The 23,800-nt window shown below is 43.2% G+C and overlaps 1 long non-coding RNA gene across 1 annotated transcript; it reads left to right on the top strand.

Moving 5' to 3' along the window:
* The first annotated feature begins 8,042 nt into the window (after positions 1-8,042).
* On the top strand, positions 8,043-23,406 carry LOC307004257. The gene is made up of 6 exons (XR_013798960.1): positions 8,043-8,196; positions 8,723-8,830; positions 9,349-13,624; positions 13,835-13,906; positions 21,102-21,143; positions 21,241-23,406. It is a non-coding gene; the product is annotated as an uncharacterized lncRNA (long non-coding RNA).
* The last annotated feature ends 394 nt before the right edge of the window (positions 23,407-23,800 follow it).

Below are 23,800 nucleotides of genomic sequence, written 5' to 3'. Positions count from 1 at the left end.
ACACACACACACTTCCTCTACCGCCCTCTCAAGCCTTAAGCCTCTTCCAAGAAAACCGCCCCTGGGGCGACATTGAAAGGATGTTGTAAACGTGTGTGTGTGTGTGTGTGCTTGCTTATGCTTATGCTTATTATTCCTTGCACAGTTTATGAATTTTGCCAGGTGATGTTTTTTGAAAATGCAGAAAGCTTTCTATGATGGGAAGGTTTCAGGTTAGGGGATAAAATATACAGTTTGTACTGTACAAAAGTCATCACATCTATAGAATGTCCCAGTAAAACATAAAAACTTGGTGTGTGTGTGTGTGTGTGTGTGTGTGTGTGTTTGTGTGTGTGTGTGCAGGTCAGATGTTGACTGTGAAAATTTTAATCCATTTACAAGATTGAGATTAATATTAAAACTGACTGGAACAGTTAAGCGAATTATTCACCGACTCTAAAGATGATGTATGTCATATTACTATTTTTACTATTTCTGCCATACCTTTATATGACACAAATAAGATTAATATGCTATTCCGAATTCGGCCAGTCACTTGTTTTGTTCCAGAATTAATTTTTTGAATGAATCAGTTGAATGAATGATTCAATGACTCTCTTATAAAGACAAGCATTTGTTTCCGTTCCTTAACGAATCAGTGTTTTTGAATGAATCGGTTGAATGAATGATTCAATGACTCTCTTATAAAGACAAGCATTTGTTTTCATTCCTCAATGAATCTGTGTTTTTGAATGAATCAGATGTGAATGAGCAGTTACTCACAAATGGGTTGAATCAGTGAATCAATGACTCACTCAAAAACAAAGGCAATTGTTTCATTCTTTAATGAATCAGTATCATAATTTTTAGTTGAATTAATTGTTTGTGAAAGATTCAATGACTCACTCATAAAGACATTTGTTTGTTTTGTTGCTGAATAAATCCGTGTTTTGAACAAATCGATTGTGAATGATTCAATGACACTCATAAAGACGGGCACTTTCTGAACAAATCAGTTAAATCATTTGACTCATTCACTCATTGATTCAGTTGATGTCTCGCGCTTAAAGACAATCATTTGTCTCCACCAGACCACTACAGACCCTTTAACATCATTAAAAAAAGCAAGTTTAGAGGAGCAATCTTACATCAATTATGCTTGATGGGCTGAAAAGGTATAAGAACGTCTGATTGACACCTCTAGAATATTGTGCACATAAGTGTTTAATATCAAGTCTATAACCACCATACGTTTAAAATCACACATGATGTCTGCTGTCGGGTTTTTATGATGTGCTGCTTTTTCACATCAGCATTTTTTGCAGTACAGGATGAACTGGTACTTTATTAATCTCCGGGGGGAATAGAGGCGGTACAGAAACAATCATAAATCACAGAATAGGAAATAGCAATGTTTACAATTCAAGACCCTGCCATAACAGATAGACTACAAATAAATAAATATACTTTGAAATGTGCAATATATAATACTGAATGGTATGTAAACACAAAGCGGCAACCTTCCTGTCTCTCTCTTAAATCCTACACTGCAGTTCATCGACTGGCCACTAGAGTCCGGCTCCAAAAGAGAGTCAATCCCATAGACCTCCATGTTAAAATACCCAACTTTACAGCAGAAAAAAACATGTTTACAGTCTGGTGCAAAAAGTGGTTTTGGTCTATATAGCTAGTTTTGCCCTTCTTGACGACTGTGAGGAGGGTGAATGTTTTTATAACTCATCCGTTTAAATTATATTAAGCCTTAAAGTTGTGCATAATTAAGGGCGTGGCCACTTGAGTGACGGGTGTATTGCCACTGATGTCACTACTAGACGTTTGCCTGCTAGCGTCACGATACCTCAGCTAATCTCGTCTTTTTGCCCATTTTTGTTTATCCGGGAGTGACGCTGCCAAGATGGCGACGACCGGCTCCGCCCACTTTAGGCTTTAAAAATGCTCTTCAGAAACATACCAAGGGGGTAATCCATCCGCCGGAAACCGAAGCTTCCCCGTGGGCCCGCCATTGGCTATCAAGCCATCACCTGCTGTCAGCACTCCATTGACTTCCAGTCATCACTTGTAAATAACTTTACATCTGAGGCGTTTAAAGACTCCATTTGTCCAGTATTTATTTCTAAAGAAACTCGACAATGTATAAAAGGCTCCGTTACCTTGTATCTTACGTTATGGCCCCGTAGAAGCAGTTTTTGTAAAAATAGGCTAACGATTGCGTCATAACCACTCGACTCTCTGTCGCACAGTCGAGAGATTACCGTATAGACCGGCGGAGAAGCTCACAAGCAATCGGGGGGACGTGGAGGCATAAAGTCTGATAAAGTCAAGAGAGAAGCCCATAGAGAGATAAAGTTGCTCCCGCTGCTAGCTCATGGACAGCTAATGCTCACGCTCTCCGTCTCTGAGAGATCCGGAAGATGATTCAGATTTCTCTCGGCACAGCGACTAGAAGACTGACAGCTGTCAGACCGGTTGCTCACGCACATCTACGTCATCAATCAGGAAGTGATGCTTCTAATTGGCTTCACTTTTCTCCATTGAAACCTATGGGGTCGCTGTTTATATACTGTCTATGAAACATACGGGTGACGTCACGGACACTACGTCCATATTTTTGTACAGTCTATGGTAAACACACAGCCTCTTATTTTGTTTGCTATAAAATTAGTCCGGATCTGATTTCTGATTGAAGTTTTTATATTGCTATATTTTCCTATAACGTATTTATACGTTTCCTGCAAGGTCAATGTTCGACCAGTTCATCAGATTAGACACTTCTCTCTCAAATAACCGCTCCTGCTGGGCATCAGAGGCGCTCGCTCGGCCGATATCCAAGCCGTTCAGTGACAGACCAACAGAATTGAGAAGTCACATGCTTATCAAGCTTGGCGATCGGAGCCGCTGGAGATCATCTGAGCTACACCTCCTCCCTGAAGAGTGGATCCCGCTGAGACGGGGGAACACACGAGAGAGGGAACACAATGCCCCGTCCCAGAGCCGGCCACAGAGCGCTCATTGTTCCCGACTGTATAAGCATTTGTGCCACCGAGACCTTCTGAAGCTATGGCCATGCCACGCCACTCGTGTGCGGGGGCGGTGTGTGTGTGTGTGTGTGTGTGTGTGTGTGTGCGCTACACTCGCTCTGTGATTTCTCCATCTCAGCTTTGACAGCGTATCTAAGCCGTGGAGACGTCAGCTGGTGTTCTGTGCACTTCTGTATCTCATGCTCGGCTAAATACTTTCCACATTCTCACTCAGAAATGGCTAAACATGATCAAGCTTCAAGGATCGTTTACTAATACTAAGGTAGCTTTTAGTGATCTGTAGTTTGCCTGGCCATCTTTATCAGACTACAATGAGGACAACAGTGGAAATAAGTTTGAGTTATCCTCGCCGGTTCTAATACATGTATTATGTCACTTGTATTTATTTTTGTTACTGTCTAATAAATCAAACTAAAAAAAAAGGTCACGGTCAAAACATAACATGCAAACATTCACCAATAAAACATTAGAGACTAGAGTGTATAAGTAAATGGCACAATAGCAATAAAATAGTGGTGCGTGATAGTGAGTGTGTGTGTGCACGCGTGTGTTTGTCAGTGTGTGTGTGTGTGTGTGCGCGCGTTTGTGTGCACGTGTGATTGTGTGTGTGTGCGCGTGTGTGTGTGTGTGTGTGTGTGTGTGTGTGTGTGTGTGTGTGTGTGCGAGATAGTGAGTGTGTGTGCACGTGTGATAGTGGGTGTGGGTGTGGGTGTGTGTGATAGTGAGTGTGTGCACGTGTGATAGTGTGTGTGCACGTGTGTTTGTGTACGTGTGATTGTAAGTGTGTGTAAATGGCAAAATAATAACAAACTAAAATAGACAATGCAAGAATAAAAACAGTGCAATAAATAGTAATTGCATGAAACATGAAAAGTTGAAGTAGAAAGAACTTTTTATCTACAACTTTCGAACAATAGTTGTTTTTTACAATGTATTGAGTGTTATTTTCTGAGGCCGTCTTCTCAATGGGTGGACAAGCAGAGGTGGCAAACGCCAGCGTCCCGATCACATGCCAGCCGGGGAACAATGGCCGCTCTGTGGTGTTCTCATGGGTCGGGTGTGCAGGACCTCGTCTCCTCGTCCTCGGGACACGTGCCATCGGGCCGGCCGGAGGAAGAGACACACACGTTTGGACGCTGTGTGTGAGTAGATGCACAACAGCAGTCGGCTGAGGAACACCAGTATCAAACCACCAGTGGGTTTTGCTTCCGGATCCAGATATTACTCTGGAAATCAAGTAACGACCCAAAACAGGACACACATATTTACTGCAGGAGTGAACGAAGATGTCCCTAAAAGAAAAGTTTAGTAAAATGAGTGTGTGGGTGTGTGCACGTGTGATAGTGCGTGTGCACGTGTGATAGTGAGTGTGCACGTGTGATAGTGAGTGAGTGTGCACGTGTGATAGTGCGTGTGCACGTGTGATAGTGAGTGTGCACGTGTGATAGTGAGTGTGCACATGTGATAGTGAGTGTGCACGTGTGATAGTGTGTGTGCATGTGTGATAGTGAGTGTGTGTGCGTGTGATAGTGTGTGTGTGGGTGTGTGCACGTGTGATGGTGTGTGTGTGTGCATGTGTGATAGTGAGTCTGTGATAGTGTGTATGTGTGTGTGTGCACATGTGTGTGATAGTGTGTGTGAGTGTGCACGTGTGATAGTGAGTGTGTGTGCATGTGTGATAGTGAGTGTGCACGTGTGATAGTGAGTGTGTGTGTATGCGTGTGTTTGTCAGTGTGTGTGTGTACGCGTGTGTTTGTCAGTGTGTGTGCACGTGTGTTTACGTGTGATAGTGTTGTTGCACGTGAGATTGTGAGTGTTTGTGGGTGTGTGTGCACGCGTGTGATAGTGTGGGTGTGTGTGCACGTGTGATAGTGAGTGTGTGCGTGTGTGTGTTTCTGTGGTTAAATAATTAATTAAATGTTATTTATATAACACAGAGAAAAGCTGTACAGTACATAGGCTTCTATATGATTTTGCTGTGCATCTACATGTGTGTTACTGTTGTGTGTTAGCTGGCTCTGATATATCTTGTTGCTTTTTTGTCAAATGCAACAATATAGAAAAAAATAAAAAACAAGTTCCTCATGTCGTGAATCACTTTTAACAGGTGAAGCGCCTCTGAAGAGAACAGAGTGACATTGGTCTGGTAGTCGAGCGTGATCGGTGGTTATTTTCTGCTCAATTTGAAGTGAGGACAGGAGGTTTCCGCTAACGTGTTAAAGTGCTTTCTCCTGGAGTGAGGTTACATGGCCTCTCCTGGGCGTTCCCGTAATTGCTCGGGAATGGAAATTTCCTGCTCGCCTCTCTGTTCTTCAAAAGAATATGATCCATTGCCATAGTAACGAAACATCTCCCCTTGACTTTGCCGTCCTCGAGCTCGCTTCAGGTTGAAATGAAAGCGCTCGTCACTTCTCTGGAAAAGGCCGTGATGCTGAGGTCGTCAGTGTTTAATAAGCTGAGGCGAAGAGCAGAGATGCTTGTTGCCGGGTGAACCGGAGAGAATATGGTCCTGAGACCCATTCAGACGAGGACAGAGAAAATGGGAAACAATAAAACGGGAAGAACAGAGAAAATGAAGATAAATAAACAAGAGCGGCTGATACTGGGGGAGGATGAGCTTTCTGTCGCCCACTGAGATGATTCATCGTGTGTGTGTGTGTGTGTGTGTGTGTGTGTGTGTGTGTGTGTGTGTGTGTGTGTGTGTGTGTGTGTGTGTGTGTGTGTGTGTGTGTGTGTGTGTGTGTGTGTGTGTGTGTGTGTCATAAGTCCCCAGTTATATTGAGTGTAAAATGTCAGAATCATATTTCACCTTAAAATCAAAAGAAAGACTGAAATTATGTTTTGCATGGAAATAAAGATTTTATTTTTTGAAAGAGAATTAAAGAATGAAAATCACCATTGAATTACAAAGACATTCAGTTAAGTCAGTCAACTGAATTACCAGTAGGCCTTATGGTAACTTAGCAGAAATGTTTTTAATTTACTAATACTTTAATTGTCACGAAAATGCCAAATTATATTGAAATTTAGTATTTATTTAATTGTAATAATATAATTGTATATATAAATGAACTATAAAGATCAATATATAGTTAAATAAATTAAATATAGGCCTAATATATAAAATAATTTATAATGCAAATCCTGATGTATGGATACTGTAATTTATTTCTTTGATTTTGAGTCGAAACATGAACTGAATCTTTTTTTTTTTTTTGAGATTCAAACAGAAGAAATATCCCAGAAAGCTTTAGAGGGAGGATCTCTCAAGTAAATACAGCTTTGAAAATATATTTTTTCTGTGGGAAATATCATTCATGTCAGCCCAGTTCAGCTTTAAAATCTTGTGTGTGTGTGTGTGTGTGTGTGTGTGCGTTGGTGCGACCGGATTATAAGGACAAAAACCATGGATACATACCGACTCTATGAGGACATACCGTAACTACGAGGACAGCACTAATGTCCTCATAAGTCGAGCAGTGTAGAAAGGCTTATCAGGCTGCGCCTAACCACCTCCCGCTTTTTCTCAATATGTCCTTATTAGAGTTGTGACGTTCGCGAACGAACCGATTCTTTTGAACGGCTCATAAACATGAACGATGGGAGCCGAGTCGCGGCGGGAGGGGAGCCGTTCTTTCTGTCGTTCTTTTTTTCCTATGCGTGTTTCACACAGATGCACACAAAGGCTGCGTTTACACTTGGCATTAACATGCAATAACCATGATCCGATCAAGCAGATCGGATCATTAGCCAATCAGGACACCGTGCGTTTACATTTGTTCATATTAAGTAGCCTCTGTATCTGGATAACCGATCGGATTTCTGTTTCCTGCATAATATTTAAATCAGGTCTGTAGCACGACACCAATAAGAGTAAAGATAATACAAATAAAGCAATGTCCCAATTGCTTTCACTCACTTTACTTTTCTGTGCAATCTCCATCCTTAAATCAAATTACGTTTTTTGAATGAAGTAATATTTAGGAATATTAAGGAGTTGATCATACAAAAATAACCATATAAGTCACATCATCGATCATCGGGTGATGTCCTATTTGCAAAGTTTATAATTAATAGTATTATTAATAATATTATAAGTAATAGTAGTAATAGTGGACTGTATGTAGACATTTCCATTTTATTTATTCTAATTTTATCTACAGTATATATTTAAAACTTTAAATATATATATATTTTTATCAAAATGTTCTTGTGTGGAAGTGTTTGTAGTAAAAGCTGTTTTGCAGCCGGCTTTGTTTTTTATGTTTATTTGTGAGTAGGTATTGTATGAATAACATAAGTCAACATAGCTTTACACATAGGCCTACACACACTTTGTACTAAAGGTAAATCCAAAATAGTGATGTTACTTTCTAAGCAGAGGGATGTTGTGCAACCCTATGGAATATAGTCCACACATGACAAATGAGGGAATAATCCATATTCAGAATAATTCAAACTCAGATATTGGTGTTTTAATTATTTGACTACAAATCTCACCTCATCATTCCTCCCACTGATTATTTCCAGGATAAACTGAGATGCCCCCAAGCTGGCTTCTTAAAACTGACTAAATATTTAAAAAGAGCCAAAAGAGCCGTTCTTTTGAACGGCTCTTTGAAAGGAACGGATCGCCAAGATCCGGATCCCCTCAAAGAGCCATAAATCCCATCTCTAGTCCTTATAAATCCGTTGCACCCGTTTTTCAGTGTGTGCCAGTGTATGCTCAGAGTGTATAATCTCCCTCTATGTGAAAGTCGACGCTACTGCAGTATCATACACATTTCATACACCCAGACCACGCCCAAGCGCGATTCATTGGTGGAACGCTGGAATCCTCGTCAGTGATTGTCTATGTGAAATTCGACGCTAATACACCCAGACCACGCCCAAGCGCGATTCATTGGTGGAACGCTGGAATCCTCATCAGTGATTGGCTGCTGGAATCCTCGTCAGTGATTGGCTGCATTTCACATCCGTCAAAGTCAGCGCGCCTGCGCCTCTGATCTTCTATCGCAGACGTGTGGTGTGACGGTGTGATTAATCCACTGTCTATGGATTAATCTGAAGGTTAATCATCATCATGAAAGATTAATTAGCAGAATTCGAGCGAAGTTGACGAGCTATAGTGGGAGATTTTCACTTTATCACGAGGAAGGTAAGTGCGTTTATTTATATATTCTACCTTTGTGGAGTTAACGTTAAGTGTCATGAGTCAGACAGTTTTGAATAACGTTAGTTACATTACTTTAAACGTGGCCATTAATCGGGCTAATATAAATCTATAAGCAGTTAAAATGGCGTCTCCAAACAACTTGCACATGCTATTCACGTTTTTTGTTTTGTTTGGTACTTAAACGAAATTATCTTGTTGTTCATAGACACATACAAGTATTCGTATTAGTTAATGAAAGATACATCTCCATGGTATTAAAATGGACTGAATTTGAAATCGGAGACTGTTTCTTATCAAAAGTAGCAAGCCTCAAAACCTCACTTATCAACTATTTATGTGTAAAATGTTGTATTTATTGATATAGACTACAGTCTGACAATAATGTACTGTATATAAAGCATCTATATATCTATATATATATATATATATATATATATATATATATATATATATATATATATATATATATATACACACATACTAATTATGTTTTCTGGAATGTTTTCAGTCAACATGTTAAGAAAGAGAATAAAACCTGAGCAGGATGCAAAAGAACACATATTGTCGGGCAAAGACAAAGCCTCCATTGAGGGACGACAAATCAACACATTCAAAGGTAAATTGTGCACCACAAGGCAATTTGACTATGTTCAGACTGCAGGCAAATCAAATCATAAAGTAGGCATGCACTTGTCTGGACATGATCTTCCACATTCACACATTTTACCCTTGGGTAAGCCGCTCATTTTCATAAAGGTTAAGAGATGGGAAAAAAAAAACTTTAAACAATTTTTTTATTATTATTATTTTAAAATAAATACTTAACTATGTATACAGAGAATAATGTTTACATTATTCTCTGTATACATAGTTAAGTATTTATTTTTATTTTATTTTATTTGTTGTACCTAATTTGGTTACAACCAAATTCAACTAGTAGACTATATCACAGTGAAAACCAATGCTTGATTTTTTTCCTTTTTTTTTTCTTTTTTTTTCTTGCACCTCATATTACATTACACAGTTTTACAGGATTTAACTCTTTAAAAGGATAGGTTGGTTAGCTGTGTAACGTATAGGTGCACTTGGATTCATGTTTTATTTGTATTATTATATATTATTTTGCTCTTTTAGGGAGAGGTGTGTTTGCACTTGAGCACATTGAACCATCCACCTTTGTTGTTGAATACCGTGGGATTCTCTCTCAAAGTAAACATGTTACAGATGTTCAAGGCAACTACTTGTTTCACATGGAATGTAGGGATGGCCCGATACTGAGCTCATGTACTCGTACTCGTAAAAACGCCCCGATACCAACAACCGATACCAGGCAGCGTGTGTACAGTGTTTGTGTCCAGACAAAGAAGCACTGACAACAGAAAGTATAATGGGGATAAAAAAGAAGGCTGTCTATGAAGTAAATGTATCATATTAGTGAAATATTAAACAGAATATAGTAATGCCTATATAGATGTGGTGCGTGAGCTGATAAGAGAAAAACGCGCAGTGGATTGAGCGCGCCGCGGCACCGAAGCGCGAGCTGGTCGAGCGCATCAGACGTCAGTGGAAAGTTTGTAGTTCAGTCGGATATCAATGGCAAAGAAAGTAAAACGAGGCATGTAGCTTATTATTAACATTAACTGACCAGAGAGAGAGAGAGAGAGAGAGAGAGCGCACTTCTGTTGAATGCTCTGGATTGCTGATCGTTCACTCGGCACGTATATTTGGATTAAAACTAAATCGTATATGTAAGTAAAACATGAACTGTTACCTTATTTATGTTTAACGACATTATTACAGGACATTTGCAGGTCAAGAAGTTACATGAACTTCAAACATCCAAAGCGCGCGCCCCGAAAACCATCGCCTCAGACAGCGCGTGAACACTGAGTGGAATTCTTTCACTATTGCGCTTGTACGGATGAATTCACACAAAACTATGTAAAAACGCCCGTCTTGGCGAGTATCCTAGTAAACAAAGTATATTATATGTCAAGTGAACGTAGACAGTATAATTCAAATGGGTTTCAAGTGCGTTCGGTCTTAAAGGGGCAGCAGTTGAATTAATCTGCTGCTGTGTTTTAATGTTAACCAGACAAAGGATTGACTAAATAGGCTACCTTTTTTTGTAACTTCACAAAAAGATCCATCTGTATTTAATTTATACAGTAATGAATATGCAGTGCATTAAATATATTTGATGAACAAATTAAGTTTACATTTAATAAACAAATATGATTTGACATTCTTTTGGTTTCTCTACCAATACATTTAAAAATGACAAATGCATGAATTAAATTAATTGAAAATAAAAATACAGGTATCGGTTACGGTATCGGTATCGGCGAGTACCAAAAATTAAAGTATCGGTATCGGACTCGGCCTGGAAAAAGTGGTATCGGGCCATCCCTAATGGAATGGAACACGTTATTGGTAAGCTGGCTGTTTCTTTTTTGGTTTATTTATTTATTTTTGGTTCATATTCAGAGCAAACTAGTTGCATGTCATTCTAATAAAAACAGTTATGATTATGATGATTATTATTATTACAATATAGGGCTGCACGATTTGGGGGTAATGTCATATTGCGATTGAGGTCAATATTGCAATTGGAATATGCAATTGCGATATAATAAACAAATGGTTTCATGAGTCTACTTGCTTGGATCTAAAGCAAAATGCACACACAGATTAGTGATAATTCTGAAATGTGTATTTCTCAACTCAAACTAGCAACAACAACTAAATGATTGATAACATCGAAGCCATTGATGTCTGGATATAAATTAATCCACCCCCATTAAAAACATTAATTATAGCCATCCAACATTACAGTGATTCCATCATTACAATTGAAAGCTATAATAAAAAATAAAAAAACATTTATTAGACTTCATTAAATATAACAGCTTTTAATTTAAGTGAACTTCAAATAATCCTCACATAAACCTATAATAAATGTCATATTTACCTGTGCCCTTCCTGTCTTTCAGGTATACAGAAATTGAATAAAGTTATCAAACATAATAAATAGACTAATCCTTATTAAAGCTACATAAGTTCTTTAGTCAAGAGCAGTGAGTCATTTTCTCTGTCCCCTTTGTTCTTTGATTAACTTTACTGACAGAAAGCTTTGGCTGCTGGCCCTTTAAGAGCAGCCGCTGCTGACAGAGACGCGGATCTCACATGCGCCTCATTCTCTCACAACTCTATACGTCCATCATAAGACTGCTCTTATGTTATGAAGATACTTGACAAACGACATTTTGGCATAATTGTGTGTTATTGTTCGTTCAAGCGCGAAAGAGAACTGTATTTCTGGCGCGTGTCTTTCTATGAGTCACAGTCGACATTCAGCGCTAGGCTTGGGAATCGGTTCCAGGTTCCGGTTTGGAACCGGTTCCAAACGTTCCGATCCATCGGAATCGTACACGTCCACACGTTAACGATTCCACTAACGATTCCGAATGTTCCTTTCCATTAGGCTGGGCGATAAATATATTTTATTGATTAACTCGAATGTGTAGTGTACGTCGATATGTTTGAATGAAAATCGGTTTTCTCTTTAACATCCGCCGACGCTCGGTCTGGGCTCCCGTAGTTCCGAATGCGCTCAGCGCGTTTGCCATAGAGATACAAAAACAACAAAGCAAATGAACAAGATCGCGGCTGCACAAGCACACCCGCCAAAAACGTTTACAAACTGAATCTGCACGCAGGGCTGCCAACTCTCACGAATTCACCGTGAGACTCACGCAGTTGTCACTTTCCACACGCTCTCACGCCACACATCCATTTTCTCACGCAGAGAAAGCACCGACAGAGAAGCGTACGGTACTATTGACATGAAACTAATTCCCAGCTCTCAGATTCTGTCAATTTAATTACAAAATTCAAACAATAAACACCGTTTTGGTGCTTGTAAATTGATGTGACAGATTTCAGTTCAAGCGGCACGTGAGCCGATCATCTGTTAGGCTACTACTAAGTTAATAGTAGCCTAAATTAACTTAAGTTCGAATGATCAATAGGTTATTTGAAAGATACAGTTCAACTTACCGAAATGTAATAAAATCGATCGATCAAGTGTTTTTCAACCTCAGAAAGAGGTCCATAAACACTAAACAGCTCAGTCACGTAATGTTACGTTCACCGGAAAGCCATTTAATAATCACAGCACGTAGGTAGACTTAAAAAATTGTCTGTTGAGAGGAGTATTTTGCTAAATATAATCTATTACATATTTATTATATTTTTACCTATATCATTAATATATTATAAGGCTGTCATAAAAAAACGCATTTTATTATAATTTGAGATGCTATTTTTAACCTTTAATAATAATACCAGCTGACAGGGCTCTGCGTTAGGTGAGATTATTTTGGGAGGAGAAAAATTTACATATTAACGCATCTACTGTACCTAATATTCATCCAAAGGAATCGATATTGAATCAAGATCAGAATCATTGTTTTAGAAATGTTTACTTTTTTTAAAATTTCAAAGCATTTAACTTCTGTATTGATATTCCACACTTGGTTTTCATTCTCTAAAACCACTTTAAATGAGACATTCAAAGCCAACAACTCTCAAAGCCACCCTGTAAGTGTTCAGCAAATAGTACAGGAATCGATATGGGAATCGATAAGGAATCGCATCGATAAGCAGACTTGACAATGGCATCGATATCGATAATTTCTTAACGATGCCCATCCCTATTCAGCGCGCTCTCTTTTGACTTGTCTCGCATGAATGGTTTTAAGCAATCGCATGAGAGCATTATCATGTAACACTAGCCAAAGGATGACAAAAAATAACAGATGCTGCGTTAATTGCGTACCAGCCCATTGTTTATTTTACATAAAATCGCAGCATTTTGCGTCATATAATTGCACAGGCTTGACATCGCGATTACGATTGCGATAAGATTAATCGTGCAGCACTATTACAATAGCAGATTTGCTATGGTTCTCATAACATGAGGAACTTATTAGTTAGTGATAATCAATAACATGGTTATTTTTCAACTGGGGTATTATTTTTTTACCTTAAGTGGATCATCTGACCTATTAATTTCTTAGGAAGTCAAGTTAACTTTCACAATGTGTATTTGAATAAAGGTTAAATAGGCCAAGGTTAGCCTAACCCAAATGTTCAGTTAGAACCGTATGTTTCAGTGTGTGTCTATGTTTTAAGTTTCTTACTGCACTATTTTTATCACAGCATAGATGCAACAAAAGAGTACGGTGGACATTCACTTGGACGACTGGTGAATGATCCAAATTGCAAAGTCAAGACAATCATTGTTGACGGAAGGCCACACCTGTGTCTGTTTAGTATAAGACATATCTTTCCAGATGAGGAGGTCACATACAACTATGGGGATTCCTCTTGGCCTTGGCGTTTAAGGGTGAGTCTCTTAAAGAATTTATCACTGAAAGTCAACCATGTTCTGTATTTCATGAATGTTAGTTTTTTATATGAAGCAGATTATTTTTTTATCGGAGCAATGAAAGGGACACTAGATATTTAGACTTTGGTTGATACTAGAATTAGTTGCGGTGACCAATTGGCAAACATCCTTGCCTCAGTGTTGTACCTGTCTTTCTCATAATTACAGGAATTGTGTGACGAGACATCAGTGGCTGTGACTGAATGCAGTGTGAATCCTTCCTCATCAGTGAAACAGAAAGTAAGTGAGCGCATGTTCCTTCATTGTTTTCTTCTCTTTGACACAGGCAATGTTAAGTGTAGGATGGTTGGGCACCATACTAGACTGGTTGACGTGGACTGTCGTCTTAAAGACCCTGTTGTGACGTCTCAAATTCGAGTAAAATGTACCTTGCTCGGTTCATTCATTTTCATAACTCGTGCGTTGGGGGATGGGCATGACACTGACCTGAAATGTAAGGACAGTTCTCCACTACGAGGACCGTCATGTCAGGGATAGGGTTTGAGGAAAAGATGTTGCTTTGGGTATGTGTCGGCTGCTTCTTTATTGTGGATAAGCTGTAGACCCAATATGCACACTTTTCAATCTGGATATGCTTTGTGACTTTCAGTCACAGAGATGTAAACTGTTAAGGCCCATTCACACTAACCATAACTGTGTTAGGGTCCAACCAGCAGACGGTAACGTTCTGTTTATTGTGATCGCATCTTTGACTGCCGCTTATATATTGAAGCATGTTATAGCAGAATTGATTCCGATTGGCTGTCAATTAAGCAATGTATCGCAATACAAAAATGCAACAATATATATTGTGGATAGTGACAATATGTATTGTGTATAGGACACCCAAAATAAAAATTACTGTTTGAGGGGAAACAATCAAGTTTACAGAGTTTTGATGTCAATACGACATTAAACTACTATATATATATATATATAATGCAGTGGGGGAATATTTGTGGGTCCTGATAATGCTAAATGTCTTTTGTTACCAGTGAAAAGTGGCCTTCATTAATTTAAATATATCTAGTTGGTGACAGAGTGCAAGCATATTTGTCTAAAACAAATCCATCCATCCATCTTCTTCTGCTTATCCGGGGCCGGGTCGCGGGGGCAGGAGTCTAAGCAGAGATGCCCATACTTCCCTCTCCCTAGCCACTTCCTCTAGCTCTTCCGGGGGGACACCGAGGCGTTCCCAGGCCAGCCGGGAGACAGTCTCTCCAGCGTGTCCTAGGTCTTCCCCGGGGTCTCCTCCTGGTGGGACGCGCCCGGAACACCTTCCCGGGAAGGCGTCCAGGAGGCATCCGGAACAGACACTCCACCCATTTGCATTAACCCTTTGAGCCCGACGGCATCGTCCACGACGCCACACGACTCCTCCGATAAATATTTATATTATTTGTTTGATTTTCTTACCGTTTTTTGCAGCAGAAAGCTAACGAGCTAGCCGTCACGGGGGTGTCTTTGGTGTCTTTCTAGCCTTTACAGAAGTTTTTCTATCCAGCCTGGAACTTGTGCGTCCTTTCAGAGTGTTTCAGCAATAAATCCAAACGCTTATATCCAAGTTTTATCCACTTGATGTCCATAATTTATACATTTTCTGTCATTTTTGCCGCTAGCTCGATGCTAGCTGCCATTTTGGATATCACGTGATTCTTTGCGTGAGGTTTTTGACCAATGACAGGCTGATCCGTCGTCCACGTTGGTGTGCGTCATTACGCATGAACCAAGGCTGATATTGTGGAGAGAGAGAGAGAGAGAGAGAGAGAGAGACGCATGGCACAGTGGTTTCGAGGGGGGAGAGAGACGCACAGAGAGACGCGAGTTTTGAAGAATACACGGAGAATAATGGATCGTCAGAGATTGAGAAACATGGATCTAAATCAAGCGCTGGCCTTTTTTGATGCCATGGAGGATGATGGATTTTCTGGAGAAGAGAGCTTTTTGACTGATGAGGAACTAGATTACCAGGATGGTCTAGACCCTGCTGAAGAGTAAGTTCCATTTATTTATTTACTGTAAAAGTATATAAAAAAAAACGAATATAATAAAATATAAATTTTCTAAATATGTAATAATAAGTTCTGTAAAAGTAGTATTTCGTTTTCTATGTTTGTTACAGAGTAGTAAGAGTTGTGGATTACACTTTGTCTCTCAGCCATTGTTTGTCTGAGTTTACCTAGAGATACAAACAAAGGATAGTGGGGGGTTGGTCACACCTTTTAGCTGTGGAGAGAATGTCTCAAGGATGTTGTAGTGGGGGGTTGGTCACACCTTTTGGCTGGGGAGAGAGTGCTCATATTATAGCTGTGGTGGGTTGGGGGGTACAGTAGCAAATCTCAGCCATTGTTATCTTATGTGAGAAATCAAATACAAAAACACTAATTGATCTGAAATGTATGATCTAATATTTTGCTTTATTTGTTTTACAGTCATGATAATGAAGACACCAGCCCACCCACCCGAGCCAGACAGGAAAGCTCCCATTCTTCCGCTGAGGAGGGTCCTCCCACTTCTGCTGCAGCATCCCAGCCTCCCACTTCTGCTGCAGCATCCCAGCCTCCCACTTCTGCTGCAGCATCCCAGCCTCCCACTTCTGCTGCAGCATCCCAGCCTCCCACTTCTGCTGCAGCATCCCAGCCTCCCACTTCTGCTGCAGCATCCCAGCCTCCCACTTCTGCTGCAGCATCCCAGCCTTCCACTTCTGCTGCAGCATCCCAGCCTCCCACTTCTGCTGCAGCATCCCAGCCTCCCACTTCTGCTGCAGCATCCCAGCCTCCCACTTCTGCTGCAGCATCCCAGCCTCCCACTTCTGCTGCAGCATCCCAGCCTTCCACTTCTGCTGCAGCATCCCAGCCTTCCACTTCTGCTGCAGCATCCCAGCCTCCCACTTCTGCTGCAGCATCCCAGCCTTCCACTTCTGCTGCAGCATCCCACTTCTGCTGCAGCATCCCAGCCTTCCACTTCTGCTGCAGCATCCCAGCCTCCCACTTCTGCTGCAGCATCCCAGCCTTCCACTTCTGCTGCAGCATCCCAGCCTTCCACTTCTGCTGCAGCATCCCAGCCTCCCACTTCTGCTGCAGCATCCCAGCCTTCCACTTCTGCTGCAGCATCCCACTTCTGCTGCAGCATCCCAGCCTTCCACTTCTGCTGCAGCATCCCAGCCTCCCACTTCTGCTGCAGCATCCCAGCCTTCCACTTCTGCTGCAGCCTTCCACTTCTGCTGCAGCATCCCAGCCTTCCACTTCTGCTGCAGCATCCCAGCCTTCCACTTCTGCTGCAGCATCCCAGCCTCCCACTTCTGCTGCAGCATCCCAGCCTCCCACTTCTGCTGCAGCATCCCAGCCTCCCACTTCTGTTGCAGCATCCCAGCCTTCCACTTCTGCTGCAGCATCCCAGCCTTCCACTTCTGCTGCAGCATCCCAGCCTTCCACTTCTGCTGCAGCATCCCAGCCTCCCACTTCTGCTGCAGCATCCCAGCCTCCCACTTCTGCTGCAGCATCCCAGCCTCCCACTTCTGCTGCAGCATCCCAGCCTCCCACTTCTGTTGCAGCATCCCAGCCTTCCACTTCTGCTGCAGCATCCCAGCCTTCCACTTCTGCTGCAGCATCCCAGCCTTCCACTTCTGCTGCAGCATCCCAGCCTTCCACTTCTGCTGCAGCATCCCAGCCTTCCACTTCTGCTGCAGCATCCCAGCCTTCCACTTCTGCTGCAGCATCCCAGCCTCCCACTTCTGCTGCAGCATCCCAGCCTCCCACTTCTGCTGCAGCATCCCACTTCTGCTGCAGCATCCCAGCCTTCCACTTCTGCTGCAGCATCCCAGCCTCCCACTTCTGCTGCAGCATCCCAGCCTTCCACTTCTGCTGCAGCCTTCCACTTCTGCTGCAGCATCCCAGCCTTCCACTTCTGCTGCAGCATCCCAGCCTTCCACTTCTGCTGCAGCATCCCAGCCTTCCACTTCTGCTGCAGCATCCCAGCCTTCCACTTCTGCTGCAGCATCCCAGCCTCCCACTTCTGCTGCAGCATCCCAGCCTCCCACTTCTGCTGCAGCATCCCAGCCTCCCACTTCTGCTGCAGCATCCCAGCCTCCCACTTCTGCTGCAGCATCCCAGCCTCCCACTTCTGCTGCAGCATCCCAGCCTTCCACTTCTGCTGCAGCATCCCAGCCTTCCACTTCTGCTGCAGCATCCCAGCCTTCCACTTCTGCTGCAGCATCCCAGCCTTCCACTTCTGCTGCAGCATCCCAGCCTTCCACTTCTGCTGCAGCATCCCAGCCTCCCACTTCTGCTGCAGCATCCCAGCCTTCCACTTCTGCTGCAGCATCCCAGCCTTCCACTTCTGCTGCAGCATCCCAGCCTTCCACTTCTGCTGCAGCATCCCAGCCTCCCACTTCTGCTGCAGCATCCCAGCCTTCCACTTCTGCTGCAGCCTTCCACTTCTGCTGCAGCATCCCAGCCTTCCACTTCTGCTGCAGCATCCCAGCCTCCCACTTCTGCTGCAGCATCCCAGCCTCCCACTTCTGCTGCAGCATCCCAGCCTCCCACTTCTGCTGCAGCATCCCAGCCTCCCACTTCTGCTGCAGCATCCCAGCCTCCCACTTCTGCTGCAGCATCCCAGCCTCCCACTTCTGCTGCAGCATCCCAGCCTCCCACTTCTGCTGCAGCATCCCAGCCTCCCACTTCTGCTGCAGCATCCCAGCCTCCCACTTCTGCTGCAGCATCCCAGCCTCCCACTTCTGCTGCAGCATCCCAGCCTCCCACTTCTGCTGCAGCATCCCAGCCTCCCACTTCTGCTGCAGCATCCCAGCCTCCCACTTCTGCTGCAGCATCCCAGCCTCCCACTTCTGCTGCAGCATCCCAGCCTCCCACTTCTGCTGCAGCATCCCAGCCTCCCACTTCTGCTGCAGCATCCCAGCCTCCCACTTCTGCTGCAGCATCCCAGCCTCCCACTTCTGCTGCAGCATCCCAGCCTCCCACTTCTGCTGCAGCCTCCCAGCCTTCCACTTCTGCTGCAGCATCCCAGCCTTCCACTTCTGCTGCAGCATCCCAGCCTTCCACTTCTGCTGCAGCATCCCAGCCTTCCACTTCTGCTGCAGCATCCCAGCCTCCCACTTCTGCTGCAGCATCCCACTTCTGCTGCAGCATCCCAGCCTTCCACTTCTGCTGCAGCATCCCAGCCTCCCACTTCTGCTGCAGCATCCCAGCCTTCCACTTCTGCTGCAGCCTTCCACTTCTGCTGCAGCATCCCAGCCTTCCACTTCTGCTGCAGCATCCCAGCCTTCCACTTCTGCTGCAGCATCCCAGCCTCCCACTTCTGCTGCAGCATCCCAGCCTCCCACTTCTGCTGCAGCATCCCAGCCTTCCACTTCTGCTGCAGCCTCCCACTTCTGCTGCAGCCTCCCACTTCTGCTGCAGCCTTCTACTTCTGCTGCAGCATCCCAGCCTCCCACTTCTGCTGCAGCATCCCAGCCTCCCACTTCTGCTGCAGCATCCCAGCCTCCCACTTCTGCTGCAGCATCCCAGCCTCCCACTTCTGCTGCAGCATCCCAGCCTCCCACTTCTGCTGCAGCATCCCAGCCTCCCACTTCTGCTGCAGCATCCCAGCCTCCCACTTCTGCTGCAGCATCCCAGCCTCCCACTTCTGCTGCAGCATCCCAGCCTTCCACTTCTGCTGCAGCCTCCCACTTCTGCTGCAGCCTCCCACTTCTGCTGCAGCCTTCTACTTCTGCTGCAGCATCCCAGCCTCCCACTTCTGCTGCAGCATCCCAGCCTCCCACTTCTGCTGCAGCATCCCAGCCTCCCACTTCTGCTGCAGCATCCCAGCAGCTGCCAGGAATAGGCTAGAGGATGGATACCCGACCCGAGCCCGACGGGACCCGCCGGTACCCGACGGGCCGGGCCGGGTTCAGACAGATATTTAGAAATGATGTTCGGGTTCGGGTCAGGCTCGGTCACATCAGCGCGAAGGCATTGAACATTTTAAATTTAAAACAGGTTATTATGTAGGTAGCCAATGTGCCTGATGCTTTCACTTGATGCAAACGTTCGTTTTTGTGATTAAAATATATGTAAAATATTACCATAACATCTGTCTTCCTGTGTGCGGAAATTTGTTTATGTTGTTTATGCAGCCCCAACTCCATCATGGAACAGTAAGAGTCAGCCAGACATCCCTCCAGTGCCCAAAAGGTTCGTCCCAACAATAAAGCCAGGACATCATCCATATACACACCATTGGACCTTTTCAAACTTTTTGTCAGTGACAGTGCAGCAACCACTTTGTGTAATAACACAAACACAAACGCTGCAAAAAAAAACATTGCCAGTGGCAAAAAATATTCCTGGAAAAAATTAACTGTTGAAGAATTTTTCCAATATTTAGGACTGACTTTCTTTTTTGCACTGGTGAGACTGACAAATATCCGGGACTACTGGAGGACAAACACCATTTTCAGCCAACAGTTTCCCCACTCAGTGATGGCACGTGACAGGTAGCAGGTCATTTCCTGGAACATCCACATGAGCGACCCTGATGAAGATGTCCACAACGACCGGAAGAGAGGGACACCAGCTTATGACCGGCTGTTTCGTCTGAAGCCCCTTTTAGATGACATCAAACATGCATGCAGAGCATTTTATCGCCCACGGCATAACCTTTCAGTGGACGAGAGGATGGTGGCAACAAAGGCTCACACTGGTATGACGCAATATATGAAGGCGAAGCCAACTAAGTGGGGCTTCAAACTTTTTGTGCTGGCAGACAGCAGCATTGGGTACACTTTAGACTTTGCTGTATACACGGGAAAGTCTGTGTTTGCTTCTGCTGTAGGACTGGCATACGACTCGGTTATGTCCCTCATGAACAAATCATTCCTAGGGAGTGGCTACAATGTGTATGTAGACAACTTCTACACAAGTCCAAAGCTATTCATGGATCTCTACAGCATGAACTTTGGAGCATGTGGCACCTACAGGGACAACAGACGAGGATGCCCCCGCACAACCACAAATGCCATGAACAAAAATGATCCTAGGGGCACCATCAGGTGGATCCGTGACGGCCCTCTGGTTTTCGTAAAGTGGATGGACACTCGGGAAGTCTCTGTCTGCTCCACAATTCACCCGGCCTTCTCTGGCAACACAGTTCAGAGAAGGGTAAGAACTCAGGATGGAGGCTGGAACACCAAATCCATTCCATGCCCAACCCCTGTCACTGAATACAACAAGAATATGGGAGGTGTTGATCTTTCTGATCAACTCATCCAATACTACTCAGTTCACCAAAAACCATTTCAGTGTAAAGTGGTCCTTTTCGTGTTACACAGGACCAGAGACTAGTTTTCCCTGTGTACTTATCTGCTGATATTTCACATGGTCCGAAACTGTTTAGATTGTAGGGCTGGAATACATTTTAATTGTTGCTTTTTACCCCTCAGGAAAAAGCCAAATGAATCAGGATGAAACTGAGAACTCCAGAGGTATTTAAACATTTGGGTATATTAAAGTTATTCCATGTATATACATATAGGTGTATAGGTATACATATGTATGTTTGTTTGTTTGTTTGTTTTACAGAGACCAAATTGAGGAGAATAGTGAAAAGGCCATGGAGCCCAAATGAAGTGAATGCTGTCATGAAACATTTCAGAGTCCATATTTCAAAGGGACACCTTGCAACAAAGGCAGAGTGTGAGCAGTGCAAGACTGCAGAGGACCCTGTTCTGAGAGAAAGAACGGCCCAAAATATAAGGGATTTCGTGAGGAACCGAGGTTTGATGTTGAAAAAGAAATCATCTTAGAGTTCTTCGAGAGATCAGTGTTGCCTTCCATTAAAGGTTGTATCAGCGATTTTAGGCCCAAAAAAGGCCCAAATATAAATGATCACATTCATCTAATTTTTCCTAACGATCCGCTAGCTGCCCGCCCCATAAGTATGCCGTCCAAAAACCGCGTCTCTGTAGGCAGCCTAGGCTCTGAGATCTGCACACAAAAGGTGGGGTTGTTGTGGTTTGAGATTTTGCGGTGATTGGTTGGAACACTGTTTATTTTGGTTTTGGTGGTTGGTGAAACCCATTGTTTTTGTGAACCCATTTCATTTTCTTTTCTGACATAGCCTATTCCAGTTCTTGTTAAAACACACTAGACATGCAAATTCAGTGCATTTTTGGCACTTTTTGTGTGAAATCATATTTATTTTGCACATAAAAAAAAGTGTGCTTTCACTTTAATTGAGTGTGAGCAGCGTAGACTCTGCGCTTCACTGCTGCTCACGCGACGCTCCTGCTTGACGCTCACGCTCTGCTCCTGCTCCCGGTGTGGTGCACTCATTGATTAACATGCACGGCGGAAAAAATAAGCGCCTCTCACGCTTGCGGTGTGAAACTGACGTAATTCATGAGGTTTTCTACATGTGCGTTCCGTGTGCACGTGTGATGCTGATGTTGCGCGATGTTAATCATTAGGGGTGTGCCAAAAAAATCGATTCACAGAAGAATCTAGATTCTCATTTGCAACGATTCAGAATCGATCTGAAATGTCCAAGAATCGATTTAATAAATAAATAAAATCAGCTGGCTGTTCGCCTCCATTTTTGTAACTAGCCTATATGGGACGTGAGCGGCAAATCACTAAAACAAAAAGGAAGCAAATGGATGAGAGGGAGATCTTTCGTTCCTACCATTTGCATGTGTTTTAAGTCCTGTCAGTTTAACAGGGCGCGCTTGACAGGGCATAAGAACGAGCAGAGAGAGAGAGCCGGCCGCGCGCGCGCACTCACCCGAGCGCTGTCTGCTCTCTCTCTCTCCGGCCGCGCATATTAATCAAAATCAATTAATACGATGGTGTCGGGAAAAAAACTCTCCAGTGATGAAATGTTTTCTGTGTTGACAAATCTTGTGCGATATCCTAAACTGCCGAATGCATTGCTTGTTTTTTCTGTTTACATTTCATTGTGAATGCTGCTACGTCAGAGCGGCCAAAGCGTCAACAAGATTCCCCGTACTTTTTGACAAGCGTCCTTGACAGGGCGGCCATAGCTTTTTTGCAGCTCAAGTCGGCGGCGGTGTGAACGTACAGTCAGCCGCCAGCTGCAGACCAACGCACACTGCAGTGCTTCACGAAACTCCCTGCCAACTCCGAGAGGGCAAAAAAAAGAAAACCTCGGCCTATCGCTACTTCATCGCCAGGTAGCTTAGGGGTAGGACTATTATTCATTTTGAAAGAAGCACTTTATTTTCATAACTTGTTATTCTTTAAGTTACTGAGTCTGACTGAGAAATATAGATGTTTTTTTGTCTTCACCGGTTGTGTTCTACATGATATATTGTGGTAAACTGCATCTATTTTCAACCATTTTGTATTATGAAGAAGCACTTTTGTTTTGTTCCAACTTATTTTATAGCTAGCTACTAATGAGTAGCAATTGAGAACCAGACAATGTTTTTGATAAAAGGCACTTCACTGAGAATTGAACTTAATAAATGTGAAAAAGACACTTTAAAGTCTCCGTTTGTCATTCTGTATAGCAAAGCAGATGAGAGTAGATCATGATCAGAAACCCGATTAGAAATCATTATGGATAAAATCGAATCGTTTTGAATCAAATCTTTTTGAATCGAAAATCGTTTTTGAATCGAATCGTGGCCTCAAGAATCGGAATCGAATCGTGAGATGGTAAAAGATTCCCACCCCTATTAATCATGCGGCGCCAGAGTGCGTTTGACCGGTATATGTCAGACTGACTGGCCGATCGCCGGTCATGGCCGATCACGTGAAAATCGGCCAATTCCGGTCCCAAGCCGATCAATCGGTGCATCTCTAATAATGGCCTTATTAGACCTCAGTTGTTGAGCCTTTTTTTTACCATTTGCAAAATAAAAATTGCCCTTTCAGTTTAATTTTGTTAGTTTTTATTGGCTGTCTAGTTGCATTTCTTCATCTAATTGTCCTTTAACTAGTCTTCTATGAAGTGTAAAACTTGCTGATCTTTAATCCTTTTCTCCAACCAGGTTCATTTTGCACCACGTGTATATGTTGGTTGATATAGCAACAGCACATTGTAGCACTATTTCCTTAGGTGTGCGTATTACTTTTACAGGTTTAGTGGCAGCAAAAAGATGCACAATCATTTGTGAAT

The sequence above is a fragment of the Phoxinus phoxinus genome (genome assembly GCF_949152265.1).
Source record: "Phoxinus phoxinus genome assembly, chromosome: 9".
Taxonomy (NCBI): Eukaryota; Metazoa; Chordata; class Actinopteri; order Cypriniformes; family Leuciscidae; genus Phoxinus; species Phoxinus phoxinus.
Note: the sequence above shows the minus strand (reverse complement) of the source record. Positions and strands in the feature narration are given on the sequence as shown.